The sequence below is a fragment of the Dipodomys spectabilis genome, unplaced genomic scaffold (assembly GCF_019054845.1).
Source record: "Dipodomys spectabilis isolate Male_0828 unplaced genomic scaffold, ASM1905484v1 ptg000366l, whole genome shotgun sequence".
NCBI lineage: Eukaryota > Metazoa > Chordata > Mammalia > Rodentia > Heteromyidae > Dipodomys > Dipodomys spectabilis.
Genome location: NW_024871043.1, coordinates 2,709,599 through 2,724,766, shown reverse-complemented (window position 1 = coordinate 2,724,766; position 15,168 = coordinate 2,709,599). Strand labels below are relative to the sequence as shown.

Below are 15,168 nucleotides of genomic sequence, written 5' to 3'. Positions count from 1 at the left end.
CGACAAAAAAAAAAAAAAAGAAAGAAAAGAAAAGGAAAGGAAAGGAAAGAAAAGAAGAAGAGAAAAGAAAAGCAACAAGGATAAAAATTATAATTGTGGTACTTCAGGGCACATAATAAAAATTTTCTGTAAGGTTGCACAAATATACAGTAATATTTAAATAAAACCGTTTTGTGTGTCGGTCATGGGGCTTGAACTCTGGGCCTGAGCGCCGTCCCTCAGCTCTTCAGCTCAAGGCTAGCACTATACCACTTGAGCTACAGTGCCACTTCTGGTTTTCTGGTGGTTTATTGGAGATAAGAGTTTCACAGACTTTCCTCCAAGCTGGCTTTGAAACATGATCCTCAGATCTCACTCGGCCTCTTGAGCAGCTAGGATTACAGGTGTGAGCCACTGGCGCCCAGCATGAAACCATTTGTTTTATACAAAAGAAATAACCTGAATAAAGTAGAGTCTCACAATGCTTTGGCAAACATCAATTTGATGCTTTAGAGTCATTTTGGTGTATTGTTCACACATTTTCAATAGGCAAATTTAGATATGTCTTCATATCAAATTCCTTCAACTCTTTGTCCTCTTAAAGGCCCAGTTTTGATGGTGATGGTGGCTGAGAAGGTCTTCTCTTTGATGGTTTCCAGAGTGGCTTCATTGCCTCTGTAGCCTCCATTTAAAACTAGAATTCTTTTTCCTGGTGCCTGAATGACTGTCTCTAAATGAGTCTGGTCCAAGTTTCAGCTTATGACTGTCTGTAAATGAGTCTGGTCAAGTTTCAGCTTATCTCCAGAATCAATCATCTTTACAACAGCTGTATACTTGTCAATTACTTCCTTCAAAATACCCTTTTCCTTATGATATTTATCTCCGAGTTTTTTTGGTTATAATGTTTACAGTGATTTCAGGCTGCAGCCGGTGGTCGGTTCAGGACGCTCTTCTCTTCAATCTCCATGATTTCATCCAGTGCAGATTTCTTTTTCCTCTTTGTTTTTAGCCAGCACTGAGCTCTGGGAAGAGGCTTTTCGCTTGACAGATGCTGCACTCCCCAATATTTTCAGGGCACTTAGTCCCAAGGAACTTGATTTGGAAGCTATTCCTGCTGAACTGCACGCTCCTTTATTCAGACGAAATGTGACTTTCTCTTCATCATTTTCTCGGCTGAATTCCGAGAAAACAGGGGTCTCCTGCTCTTTCCCTTCCAAACCTCCTCTCACTTGCTCTTCAATAAGCTTAGCAGATTTTTCTTCATCGTTGAGGTCCTGCTTCTGCTGCTTCTCTAGCTCCAGAGGTCCTGCTTCTGCTGCTTCTCTAGCTCCAGTGGCCACCGAATGGTCTCTGGGTCCCTGTCTATGTACTGAATGTACCAGCCTCTCCGGGTATCATCCACTTTGCACAAGCCTTCCCTGCCCAGCCACTTGGTAAAGTCGGTCAGCGTTTCCCATTGAGTGGCATTCATGTGGATGTGCCCACGGTGTCTGACATACTCGTAGACGATGTTGTAGTGCACTCTCCTGGTACCAAAGCGCCTCCTGAGAAGTTCTAGAAAGTCGTTTCTAAATGCCTCTGAAAAACAATCCATAAAGGGTTGAGGATTTTCTGAAGCCAGCAACAGTTGTCTCTGATGAGATGCAGACAGACAATGACACTTGAAGCCATCTCATCCTGGTACTGTTTCTGGCACATCTGGCAATACCAGCACAAGTCCTTTGGATTTGATTCTGTTGACGATGGCTTTGGGAGTTAGAAACTCTGACTTCCCCATCACAACCACCACAGCAACCACCACAGCTACCAACCACCTTCAGGATGAAGTGGGTTTTCAATCAGATATTGTAGTAGTCAGACAATGTTAGCATGGCTTAAAGACTGGTAAGACTAGATGCAGGCCTAAGAGAAACAAGTAGGATGGTGCCAGTCAGAGATAATGAGCGCCACAGTAAAACCAGAGTGGTTACAAGATATTTTAGGTGGAGAATCACATGGTTGATTGGATTATATGGGCAGGGAATGAAAGGAGGTGCTTCAAACCCCTCCCACGTAATTAATTGGATTGTCTGTGTCAAGTACTGGGGAAAGGGGGAAACCTGCCTATAAGGTATGCCCCAGGCCATGAAGGTCTAGGCCTCCCTACCTCTTGGCTAAGTCTCCTCCCAGTACCTGTGTCAACACCTATGTAACTACACACCTGGAGGCAGTCACCTCCCCCTCTAAGGTCATATTCTTGAGCTGGCCCCCCCCATCAAACCTCCCATCTGAAGCCCTGAGGTCATATTCCCCCCCCCCCACACTCCCTGTCACCTGGATGCATTTCTCCCCACTCCTTCCCTACTTAAACCCAGGTGGGACTTCGGCTCCCTTCTTTGGCCATGTGCTTCTCCACCATGTATGGTGGGGCAGCAGTTCGATAATACAATAAACTTTTCTTCCTGCCTGAACAGCTCATGGTATTCTCTTCATCTACCTATTTAACTTACCTAACAATGCCTGTCTTGAGGCATTGTGGGCTTGGAGCAGCTTTTCCAGGCTCTCTGACTCAGGCCAAGACTTTGCAGCTCTAGAGAAACTGATTTTCACTACACATGCTGTAATCCCACAAGGGATTAAAGTGGAACAGGGCATACAGCCATTGCTAGGGCCATGTTCAAAGGGACAACCTTGCCATTGCTGGACACAGACTTTACAAGGGAGGCAAAAATGAATGGAATTCATGTCCTGATTGTTTCCAAGCCTTAGTCTCCACACTTTCACACTTGTTACCACTGTCTCCCCTGCCTCTTCCTTTAATTTAGCCTGCCTCATTTTTTTGGTCAGTCATGGGGCTTGAACTTTTGGCCTGTGCACTGTCCTTCAGCAATTCATCTCAAGGCTAGCACTCTACCACTTGAGCCACAGCACCACTTCTGGTTTTCTGGTGGTTTATTGCAAATAAGAGTCTCATCGACTTTCCTGCCTGGGCTGGCTTTGAACTGCAATCCTCAGCCTCCTGAATAGCTAGGATTACAGGTGTGAGCCACCAGCACCAGGTCTTATCCTGCCTCATTTTAAAAAATGACTCTGGGGGCTGGGAAGTTGGCTCAGTGGTAGAGCGCTTGCCTTGCATGCCTGAGACCCTGGGTTCGATTCCTCAGCACCACATAAGCAAAAAGAAAAAAGCCGGAAGTGGTGCTGTGGCTCAAGTGGTGGAGTACTAGCCTTGAGCTGAAGAGCTAAGGGACAGCGCCCAGGCCCAGAGTTCAGGCCCCACGACCCGACCCAAAAAAAAAAAAATGACTCTGCTCCCTTGATCTTAAGGGAGGGTGGGGTGATGGGCAAGTATCTATCTTCTATAGCTTCTTCAGGCTGACCCAGAGGCCAGCCAGAAACCTGCAACCTTAGCCTATTTTACCAAGAGGTTGCCAGGATGACATGTCATTAAGAGCAATATTTTACTCCAAACTGAAAATTATATGCAACATTTAACTTTTATCAACTGCACAGACCTTTTCTTGGGCTACAGCAGCATAGCCTGTTTAGCACTCTGGTTTGCAAAAGCGTTTTTCTGGCTGGCTGAGGAAAGCTAATCTCTAGTGACCCTAACAATGCCTAAGTTACCTGTGCAGGCATTTAGACAGATCTCAATAGGGAGACAATCTCAGGTCCACAATTTTTCCTTTCCTAAACAAGTAAATTTATGTGGCTGGTGCCAGCCCAAAAGTCACTGTCAATTAGGCCTTTGAGCAGACACTGGTGGGTTGGGATTTAAACTATCCTCCTATTTGACAACCTTAGCTTTTTACTACCCACTATCACAGATGACTGGCAAGTTCCTGCCCAGTTACCAAGTAGGCAGACATGGGCATTAGAAAGGCATGCTTACAAACTATCTTTCCATGAACTCCAGACTCTGATCAATTTTTGAAGGGCCAAGCATGAGTGATTCAAGGATCTGACACCATCTCTGTCATCTGAACAGTGGATTGTAACTGTCTCTGGATGCTCCACCATTGCCAGGGTCCCAGGAGTTCCTTTCTCCATGCTGGGATAAATGTACAAACATTTAGGACAATTTTACTTTTAAATTCCTTTTGTCTAGGAAGCCAGCCACTCCCCACTACTTCCCAAATTTTACAAAGAGGGCGCCATTTTTTAATCCCTTTTTCCAAAGCCACCTTGTTTTGCATTTAAATGGCCCTTTGATATACTGGATAACACGTCCATTACCTTTTGGCCATCAGTTTAAAATGGCCATTTTTTTTTTCTGTAGTCTGTCATCTTTAGGAAATTTTTTGAGCTCAAATAGAAGATTTTCTTTAATGCAAGAATTATAAGTACTAGCACTATACCAAGAATCCAGCTTAGCATCTTTGCTTTCTTTTTTTTTTTGTTTTTTTGTCAGTCATGGGTCTTGAACCCTGGGCCTGGATGCCGTCCCTCAGCTCTTCAGCTCAAGGCTACTGCTCTACCACTTGAGCCACAGCACCACTTCCGGTTTTCTGAGTGGTTTATTGGAGATAAGAGTCTCATGGACTTTCCTGCCTAGGCTGGCTTTGAACTGTAATCCTCAAATCTCAGCCTCCTGAGTAACTAGGATTACAAACATGAGCCACCAGCACCCAGCCATCTTTGCTTTTTGAAAAACAGATCCAAGTGCAAAATAGCATAGAAATCAAATCAAATTACATAAATTCTTTTTAAACTCCTTTAAGACTTTTCCATTTTTTTCTTAGTATATATTTTTTTAATCTTAAAGATACTGTACAGAGGGGTGACAGTTACATGAGCAAGGTAATGAGTCCATTTCCTATAGAGCATTGTTACACCCTCCTTTATTTTTCCCCTACCATCCCTTTCCTCCCCACCTCCCCCACTCCTCCCTCCTCCCTTCTCCCCCACCTCCCTCCACAAAATTGTAAAGTTCATTTTCAACATACTGTCTTGTACATCTCATTGTTACAATGGGTCATCCTGTACCCTTATTTCAGCATTTTGTTATTTCCCTTCCCCTCACCAAACTAGAAAAATGTATATACAAGATGCAGGACACCGGAATCAAATACACTGACAGCAGGGGTGGTACCATAGGGGAAGAACATACAAAGAAAAAAATCACCTCGTTCATTATAAGTACATTTCTATCTTGGGGTTCATTTCACTTAGCATCAGGTTATTCGGTCATATGTACATAGCTTTGACCTCTTCTAAAGCTCTTCCAATTTTTAATGCATCCCAAGGGGCAGTTTTAGAACTTCCAATTATCTCACACTTTTTTACTATCAGGTTTTCACTGTCCACTGTAAGGTCTGCCCTGGGCCATGTGGGGCCTTGGCCTCCCTACCTCCTCATAAGCCTCCACCCAGTACCTGCATTACCTAGGTAACTGGCACACCAGGAAGCAGTCACCTCCCCTCCTCCAAGGCCACATCCTGAGCCAGTCCATCGTGCCTCCCATGGGAAGGGGGGGAAATGTCCCAGGCCCTGAGGTCACATCCACATCCAGTGTGGCCACAGCTTTCCCCCACCTGGCCACACCTCTTCCTGCCCCTGGCCTAGATAAGTCCTGGTTCAGGGATGGGTCGACCTTTGGCCATGCACACTCTCCACCATGCACAGCTGGACAGCAGCTTGGTAAATACACTTCTTTTCCTGCCTGAATACTGCATGGTGTTCTCTTCATCGGCTACCTAATTAAACCTACCCATTTCACTTACCTTACATCCATCTGTAAGGAAAAGAGTCAAGATAAAGATAAGCCCCTATGGAATGGGAGTATACCACCCATCCATGTCCTTAGGGTTAGATGCCCCTTGTGCCAGCTTATACTCTTCCACCCTGCCCTACCATGTGTGGACTCCCCCCCAGGACCTGTTCCCATGTGTGGAACAGCTGAGCTTCACCCTCCCCAGATCTCACCCCGAACATAGACATACGGGCCCTTTCTAGGTTTTTTCCCTGTCCTTTTCTCTTATCTTTGACCGAAATCAAATCCAGAGCCGTTGTTCAGACAGCCAGAACAGGCAATGACTTTAACAGTGGTAAATGACCTTTACTTTTTTTTTTTTTTTTTTTTGTCGGTCGTGGGGCTTGAACTCTGGGCCTGGGCGCTGTCCCTCAGCTCTTCAGCTCAAGGCGAGCGCTCTACCACTTGAGCTACAGCGCCACTTCCGGTTTTCTGGTGGTTTATTGGAGATAGGAGTCTCACGGTCTCTCCTGCGCGGGCTGGCTTTGAACCGCGATCCTCAGATCTCAGCCTCCTGAGTAGCTAGGATTACAGGCGTGAGCCACCAGCGCCCGGCAATGACCTTTACTTTTAAATTTGACATTTATCCCCAAATTTTAGTAGTGGAGGGAAATAAGTTTTAAGTTTCCAATGCCTTTTTGCTAAGTCAGTTAACTCGATTACAGTATAAACAGCTTTATGTATTAGAATATCAGATTTTTTTGATTTGCAAATTAAAGAATCCTTACAAAACTTTTTTTTTTTTTTTTGGGTCCGGTCGTGGGGCCTGAACTCTGGGCCTGGGCGCTGTCCCTCAGCTCTTCAGCTCAAGGATAGCGCTCTACCACTTGAGCCACAGCGCCACTTCCAGCTTTTTTTTTTCTTTTTTGCTTATGTGGTGCTGAGGAATCGAACCCAGGGCCTCATGCATGCAAGGCAAGCGCTCTACCACTGAGCCAACTTCCCAGCCCTCCTTACAAAACTTTTTAACTACAATTTGTCTTTAAAACTATGTAATAATCTGGTGATGCCCAAACTTCTTGCTGACTTTTCTTGGAGTTTAAATTTAAACAGCATGCTGAGTTTTTGGGGTTTTTTGTTTTGTATTTTGTTTCCTGTGTGTGTGTGTGTGTGTGTGTGTGTGTGTGTGTGTGTGTGTGTGTGTGTGTTGTCAGTTGTGGGATCTGAATTCTGGGCCTGGGCACTCTTCAGCTCAAGGCTAGTGCTCTACCACTTGAGCCACAGAGCCACTTCCAGATATTTCTGCTTATGTGTTGCTGAGGAATCGAACCCAGGGCCTCATGCATGCAAGGCAAGCACTCTACCATTGAGCCACCTTCCCAGCCCCTGTGTTTTCATTGTTTTTGTTTTTTTGTTGTTGGTGGTGGTCGTGGGGCTTGAACTCTGGGCCTGGCCACTGAACCTAAGCTCTTCATCTCAAGGCAAGTGCTCTATTACTTGCGCTACATACAGCACCACTTCCTTTTTTCTGGTTGTTAAGTGGAGATAAAAGTCCCTCAGACTTTCCTGCTTGGGATGGCTTTGAACCATGTTCCTCAGATCTCAGCCTCCTGACCAGCTAGGATGATAGGCATGAGCCACCAGCGCCCCAGCTCAGCATGCTGAGTTTTAATCTTGAACATGTTCACGCATACAACATTTTTAGGCGCAAAGATCTTAAAGCAAAATGAATTCCAGCCATATATTTTCCTGAATTTTTAGTGGCAAGAAGGCCTTTTAGCCAATCTTACTCTTGCAGATGACCAAGATGTAAGACAAAATTTTAAACAAATCACGTTCGCGTTTTCCAGCCCCATGACTCCAGGTCTTGCTAGCTCTAGCACTAGCAAGGCATATTAGTGTAAGTTCTGTTCTGAGAAGGCTAAGTTTCTCACCAGTCCCTGTATCACCTAGGTACCTGGCATGCCTGGGGGCAGTCACCTTCCCCTCCTCCAAGGTCACGTCCTAGGCTGCCCCTCCCACCCCATCACCCCTCACATCAGACCTTTGGAGGGTCCTAGGCCCTGAGGTCACATCCATATCCAGGGTGGCCATATCCTGGCTGTACATCCTCCCCACCCCTTCCCTACTTAAACCCAGATGGGATGTCAGTCACCCTTTTCAGCCATGTGGTCTCCACTATGCACGGTGGGGCAGCAGGTCAGTAATAAAATAAACCTCTCTTCCTGCCTGTAGAGCTACCGATTTAATTTACCTTACAATTAGCATATCGAATACTTTCCTGCTGAAGAATGCTGGATGGGGGTTTCCTGGAGCTAAATTCAGCCCACCCAGTACATGACTCTCATCTTTGGCCCAATTTTGACTAGAGCATGTCATTATCAATTGACCTTTGGGATACCTTCAGTGGGAGATTCTTAGCCCACCTGGTGGCCTGACTGTCTTTCGGCCAGTTTTAGCCAGGAGCGCTTAACCATTTTTAATCGGCTAACATTAGCTAGTTGGTTTGAACCAGGCCCTCAGCTGCCTGCACACTCCCAACTGCCTTTCTGCAGAAGGGGACACAGCACAGAGCAGGCTCTGATTTCCCCCATAGAAACCAAACACAAGACCAAACACAACAAGACTCAAGACCAACACAGACACAGAAAAAGGCCGGCTGAGGTGAGGCCTCTCCCACCAAGAATGAGATTCCCCCAACACAACCCTATCCAGAACTCTCTACTGTATGAGAGCACTCTTGGCAGGACTTGATCCACAGATCTTCCCACTGGAGGCTGCAGAACTCCCCACAGTACGAGAGTCTGCCAAGTGAGCCACTCCCACTCAGTGCCACCAGAACCTCTCTACCTCGTCAGTGTGAGCAAGAAGGGTGGATCTCGAGCACATCTTCTCCCCTTACCGCTTCAATTTCCAGATGGACCAGTCTCCAGGTTTCAGCAAAACATAAACATAAAACAGGACAGAGAAACACAGCCTTACTTCCGGAAGATTTCTAACTGACTCCAGAAAGATGTTTGGATGACATGTCCAGCATCAACAAACTGGCTGTCAGAGGGCCCTTGAACTTCTCAGGAAGCACATCTCCCCTGGAGGGGTTTCCGTCCTCTGGCAGCCAGCTGCTGAGGCCATCTGCCAGGGGCTTCAAGGAATCCAGATGCCCTCCTTGGCACTGGGATCCCAGATGAGCCCCCATCTCTTATAAGATAAATTATCAGCAAAGCCCCATTTGGGAAGATGGAATCTTAGAGTCTTTAGTACAGAGTAGCAGTGTTCAGGCAGCCCGTTGTAACAAAGGCCTGCAGCATGCAAATACACTGAACGCAGCTAGGAGACTGGCCAGAGAGGAAAGAAAGAACAAAAACAATACCAACAAGCCAATTCAGCTCCAATGGAGAGCTGAATTGGGATGCCATGATGACTGGAAGCGAGCCAGGAGGCAGGACACAGGACATGAACATGGAACTATGTGGCACGGCATCCGTCCTATCATTTCTGGAAGTCAGCATTTGTCTGCCCTGTCCACATCCAGCCATCTCCCTTCCTTTACTGTCAGTAAGTTTTGCTTGTTGTGGGGTTTTATCTACATGAAATCATGTGACATATACAGCTCCTGACCAGTTTATTCCACTCCTGGCCGGCATTTTGGATAGAAAATAGCAGAATCACAAATATGAAAAGCCTAATTAGTGCAGGCTGAATGATTGCCTTGTCTCTGGTGTACAGGTGACAGGTGTTAGATGGTATTGTGTGTGTGTGTGTGTGTGTGTGTGTGTGTGTGTGTGTGTGTGTCAGACAGAGATTGACCTGTGCCAAAATATGAAGTGTATTTCTTTTTAGGCATGTGTGCGTGTGCTGGTACTGAGATTTCAACTCAAGGCTTTGTTAGATTATTTGGACTTTGCCAGAAAACCATGCAGACATCTAGGTACAGAGAACAAAGAAAGGTTTATTGCTGGGAAAGGGACCAGCAAGACCCCTTCTCACAAGAGAGGAATGAGAAGAAGCACCGGCTATTGTCTGAGGTGACCAAATAACTTAGGAGGTTTAGGAGGGGCTAGAAGGGGCTAGGAGGCAGAGACCCCGGTGTGGACATGTGGGCCAGGGGCTTCCTCATGGCAGACTAGGATTTATGGCTGCTGAGCAAATAGTAGACAAGGGGCCCTGCAGCTGCCCGGACCTGAAGGTCACTCTAAAGGGCTCCTGTTGCCTTATATGGTGGCAGCTGCCCCAGAGAAATGCCATCCCAAGGCAGAGGCTGATTATTTACTGCCTTTGTTACATGGGCCTGGTGTTGCCTAGGAAGGGAGCATTCTGAGCTATGGGGAGGGGAAGGAGCATGCTAAGCTATGGGAAGGGAGTTCATTTCACTAACAGGCTTCATACTCTCTCTTGACTTTTTCTGCTCAAGGCTGGTGCTCTACCACTTGAGCCAAAGCTCCAATTTTGCTGGTTGACTGGAGATTAGGGTGTCTCAGATTTCTCTAGCTAAGCTGGCTTTTTTTTTGTCAGTTGTGGAACTTGAACTCAGGGCCTGAGCACTGTCTCTGAACCTCTTTGTGCTCAAGACTAGCCCTCTACCACTTGAGCCACAGCATCACTTCTGAGTTTTTTGTTTTTTTTTTTTTGTTGTTGTTGTTGTTTTGAGTAGCTAATTAGAGATGAGTCTCACAGGGACTTTTCTGCCCCGGCTGGCTTCAAACCCCAATCCTCAGTTCTCAGCCTCCTGAGTAGCTAGGATTACAGGCATGAGCCACCAGTTTATTTCTTCTTCTTTTCTGTTTCTTTTAAGGGCGGGGGGTGGGGGGGCGTAGAGACTGGAACTCAAAGTCACTACCTAATGATTTTACTCACTGGCTTGTACTCTGCCGCATAAGCCAGGTCTCCAATTCCCGAAATGCATTTCTTACAGTGGATTAAAACCAAAAGGATTTGGAAGCTACTGATTAAAAATGACCTTATGGGGGCTGGGAAGGTGGCTCAGTGGTAGAGCACTTGCCTTGCATGCATGAGGCCCTGGGTTCGATTCCTCAGCACCACATATGCAAAAAGAAAAAAGCCGGAAGTGGCGCTGTGGCTCAAGTGGTAGAGCGCTAGCCTTGAGCTGAAGAGCTGAGGGACAGCGCCCAGGCCCAGAGTTCAGGCCCCACGACCGGAACCCTCCCACCCCCAAAAAAAATGACCTTATGATTCTCTGTCACTTGTCCTCCCTGACAGCTGATAGCAAATTCCTCACCCTCTGTCCCTTTGCTCTTGCCTCTGGGTTAGTTCCCTCCTCCAAACTAGAGAACTCCTACTCATCTGTCAAGTGCCTTCTTGGTTAGCCCTTTTCGTAAAACACCTTCTCTGCCCTCAGGCTTCCAGGCTTCTGTTCTCATACCAGTGTCCCTTCAAGCTCCTCCATGACTGACTGTCGACTCTACTTCCTGTTCCTAGGAGAAAACAGCCCATCATAGACATCAGTGGATACCAACTGAACCCACGGCCCTCAGGGTCCTGGGTGGGAAGGTTATAAGTAAACCAGCCTGCTTATTTCCCCAGGCCCCATCCCCACTTGCTTTATGGTCTTGTGTAGCTGACTTTTTGTTTTGTGGGCGGTGTTGGTCCTGGGACTTGAACTCTGGGCCTGGACGCTGTCCCTGAGCTAGTGCTCTACCACTTTGAGCCACAGCACCACTTCCGGTTTTCTGGTGGTTCATTAGAGATAAGAGTCTCATGAACTTTCCTGTCTGGGCTGGCTTTGAACCACAATCTTCAGACCTCAGCCTCCTAAATAACTAGGATGACAGGCGTGAGCCACCAGCACCCAGCAGGTCACCTGTGTTGGACAACCTATGCATTTTACTGAAATAAATGTTGATATAACAGCTCTGTACATGGGCGGGGGGAGCGGAGAACAGAAGGGACAAATATGAGAGCAAGGGAAGGGAAAATGCAGAGGGTTTTGATATGTCGGGGCCCTGCTCTTCATTTGGGCCCTCAGGATTTTCCTTGAGGAAATAAACAAGTGCAGACAAGGTATTGTTTAGAATGAAGAATAATGGGAAAGAACCTCAATGCCAGGAAAAGGGTGTTGAAATGCCTGCTGTGTTAGTCAGCTACTGCAACAGAAATACCAGAGACAGGTAGCTCATAAACAAAGAAGGGCCGGGGGACAGCTCGCTACTCAGGAGGCTGAGATCTGAGGATCGTGGTTCAAAGCCAGCCTGGGCAGGAAGGTCTGTGAGACTCTGATCTCCAATAAACTCCTCAGAAAAAGTAGGAAGTGGCAATGTGGCTCAAGTGGTAGAGCACCAGGCTTGAGCAAAAAACAAAAAAGCTGAAGGACAGCACCCAGGCTATGAGTTCGAGCCCTAGGACCAGCACAAGAAGAAAGAACTTCAATCAACAGGAGCCTAAGTCCTTAGGATGCGGGGTGTACAGTCAGCCACAGCTGAGCATCCTCACCTTGCCATCAGCTGCTCAGAGACAAGTGGGCTTTTGTTTCTAGAAAGTTCTCCCCCTAACACATATTCTAGATTCTTAGTTCCATTTGTCTCACCTTGACAGAGCTGCGTCCCCAGCACTTGGGAACCTCAAATCTTTGGGATGGGGTTACTATGACTGGCTTGAGCGTTGGCAAGGGACACTGGGTGGGGGAATATTATGGGCATGAACATTATGGATATCCCAGTCATTCAACACACGGTGCATGTACACACACACACACACACACACACACACACACACCAAACCATTTCCAAACACACTGATGTTGATGTGGCTGGTGGATGGGGCCGGCTTGTCTCAGTTCGGTCTGCACTCTGGCTGGCGCCAGGCGAGAGCCAACAGCATCATTCATTTTGCTGATTATCTTGCAGTGTGGTCAGAGTTCAATGGGCTCCATCCATTTCCATGTGCTGGGATGTCAGCGGGGGTCACTCGGAACTGGGGGCCCGAGCCACCCAAAAGTACCCCGGTCCTGTGCCTGGGCCTAGGTGTCCGTCCCAACCGCGGGGCCTCAGGCTTCTTCCCCCCCCTCCCCACCAGGTGGAAGCAATCTCCTTTGCAGCTCAGCCTTGGAAGATAAAGCCATGATTTTTCCTGCCATGCGCTGTTGTTTGGAAGACAAGTCCTTGAGGCCAGGCCGTGGTTCAGGGACACATTTCTGGGACCCGTGCCTGCCATGTCTGTAGACAGGGAGGTAAAGCAGAGTGTGGAATGGAGAAAAAATGGCTATGAAGGACCTCTCTCTCTCTCTCTCTGTCTCTGCCTCTTTCTTTGGTTCCTCAAATCTCTGCTCTTCCCCTCCTCTCTCTCTTCTCCCACCAAAAAGCCCGAAGTGGAGCTGTGTCGTAGAGCACCAGCCTTGAGCGAAGAGGCTCAGGGCCAGGGCCTAGGCCCCCGTGGAGCAATGCTGTGCGTTAATATGGGCTGTGCGTCTCGTATACTGATGCATGGGTGGAAGATGGAGACTGTGTTATTTGGAGACCTCTTCCAACAGCTGGCAGAGTGAACCACTGGTGAGCTCGAGGCTCAGGGCCAGGGCCTAGGCCCCCGTGGAGCAATGCTGTGCGTTAATATGGGCTGTGCGTCTCGTATACTGATGCATGGGTGGAAGATGGAGACTGTGTTATTTGGAGACCTCTTCCAACAGCTGGCAGAGTGAACCACTGGTGAGCTCTGGCCTGCTGAGCCATGCACTTCCGGTTCCCCATCGGCCTTGGGCCTCCGGCCTCGGGACCACAGGCCCCGTGCACTCTAACCTCAGACTTACAGGAATGTTGCACAAAGCACAGGAAGAATTCCTGGAACTCCTGCCCTCCCCCCTCCGCCTCTCCTCTCCCCGCCCTTCTCAGATCCTGTCTTGTCAGCGCAATACTCATCCGCTTTCACCACCAACCTTCTCCAATGAAGACTTCTGACCACTGAACACATGCCAAGTACTGCTCTGAGGGCTTCTGCACATTTGCCCTCTCATATTCCCATTTCACAGGCAAGGGGACTGAGGTACAGAGAGGGTGGTCTATGAAGCCAAAGTCACACAGCCCAGCAGGAGCAAGCGTGGTCAGGCAGATGAGTGTTGGTGGCAAGTGAGCAAGCAAGAGATGCTTTTAAAAACAGCAGATAACAGAGTGGGGCCAGTTAGGGGGCCTGGGGGGGGGGTTCTGATGGAGTTTTCTTTTCCCAAGGAATGCACAGGAGAGACTGGCTGGTCTCTTCAGATGACATTGGACAGAAACTGGCACAGATCAGGGCAAAGAATGTCTTCATCTTTGTTTTTTTGTTTGTTTATTTTGCCAGTCCTGGGCTTGAACTCAGGAAATGGGCACTGTCCCTGAGCTTCTTTTTGCTCAAGCTAGCACTCTACCACTTAAGCCAGTGTGCCACTTCTGGCTTTTTCTGTGTATGTGGTGCTGAGGAATGGAACCCCGGGGCCTCATGCATACTAGGCAAGCACTCTACCACTGAGCCACATGCCCAGCCCTGTCTTCATCTTTATACACGGAAATTTCAGGGTTGAATTGTTCAAATCTCCATCATGTCAGTGTGTGTGTGTGTGTGTGTGTGTGTGTGTGTGATAGGTTTGGAGAGTTCTCATAGGGTGCAAGCTTCTTGATCTCCACATAGGCCAGGCCCTGGCCCCCCTGGGCATCGGCTAGCACACAGGGGCCCTGGTGAATCAGTGGTGAATGAACCACGTTTTCCACACTCACACGGCCTTTCCCCATCCTGTGTCAGCTTCTGCCTCCTCCCCAGGGCCTTTGCACTTGCTAGTCTTTTTCCCCAAGGTTCTCTCTTGCTTTCTCATTCTCTCGCTCACATTCTCTCTCTCTCCCCCTCTCTTTCTCTCTCTCTGTGTCTCTGTCTCTCTCTCTCTGTGTGTGCCTCTGTCTCTTTCCCTCTCCCTCTTTCTCTCCGCCCCCTCCAAATCCTTTCCAGGTTTCTCCTGGGCCCATCTCTTCAGGGCGGCCTCTCCTGTCCTTCTGTCCCATTGGCCTCAACGATCTCTCTGTTGTGCTTTCTGCTTAGGGGCTCTTGTTCTGAGCACCTGCCTCAGTTTCCCCATGTGTAAAGTGGGTGACGGTGGAGTCACTTTCCCCCAGGCCTGGCCTAGGACGAGGGGCGCCCTGGAGCCTGATGGCTGCAGAGGAGGGAGGAAGGGCGGGCGGGCCGGCCACAGTCCACACTTGTGGACAAGGACACCCAAGGGGCGCGGCCCTCCCAGGCGGGCTGGCAAGGACCCCTGTGCAGGAAGTGGGGTGACTTGGAGGAGTCACCCTGGAAGACGACAGAACTCCATTACTCAGGTAGCCGGGAGGGCGTATGCAAATGAGGGGGCGTGGCCGCGCGCTCGCGGTGGGGTGAGGGCGGCGCATGCAAATCAAAGCCACCAGGGCGGGTCCTGTCGGAAGAGGGAAAGAGATAACGCATGCAAAACTACTGGCGCTGGGACGGCGCATGCAAATGAACGGCGGGAGGGCGGGGCCGGCGGGCGGAGGGCGGGGCCGGCGGGCGGAGGGCGGGGCCGGCGGGCG

General features: G+C 48.5%; 1 pseudogene; it reads right to left on the bottom strand.

The window, feature by feature from the left end:
- Positions 1 to 1,270: 1,270 nt before the first annotated feature.
- On the bottom strand, positions 1,271 to 1,775 carry LOC122096206 (annotated as a pseudogene).
- Positions 1,776 to 15,168: the final 13,393 nt, after the last annotated feature.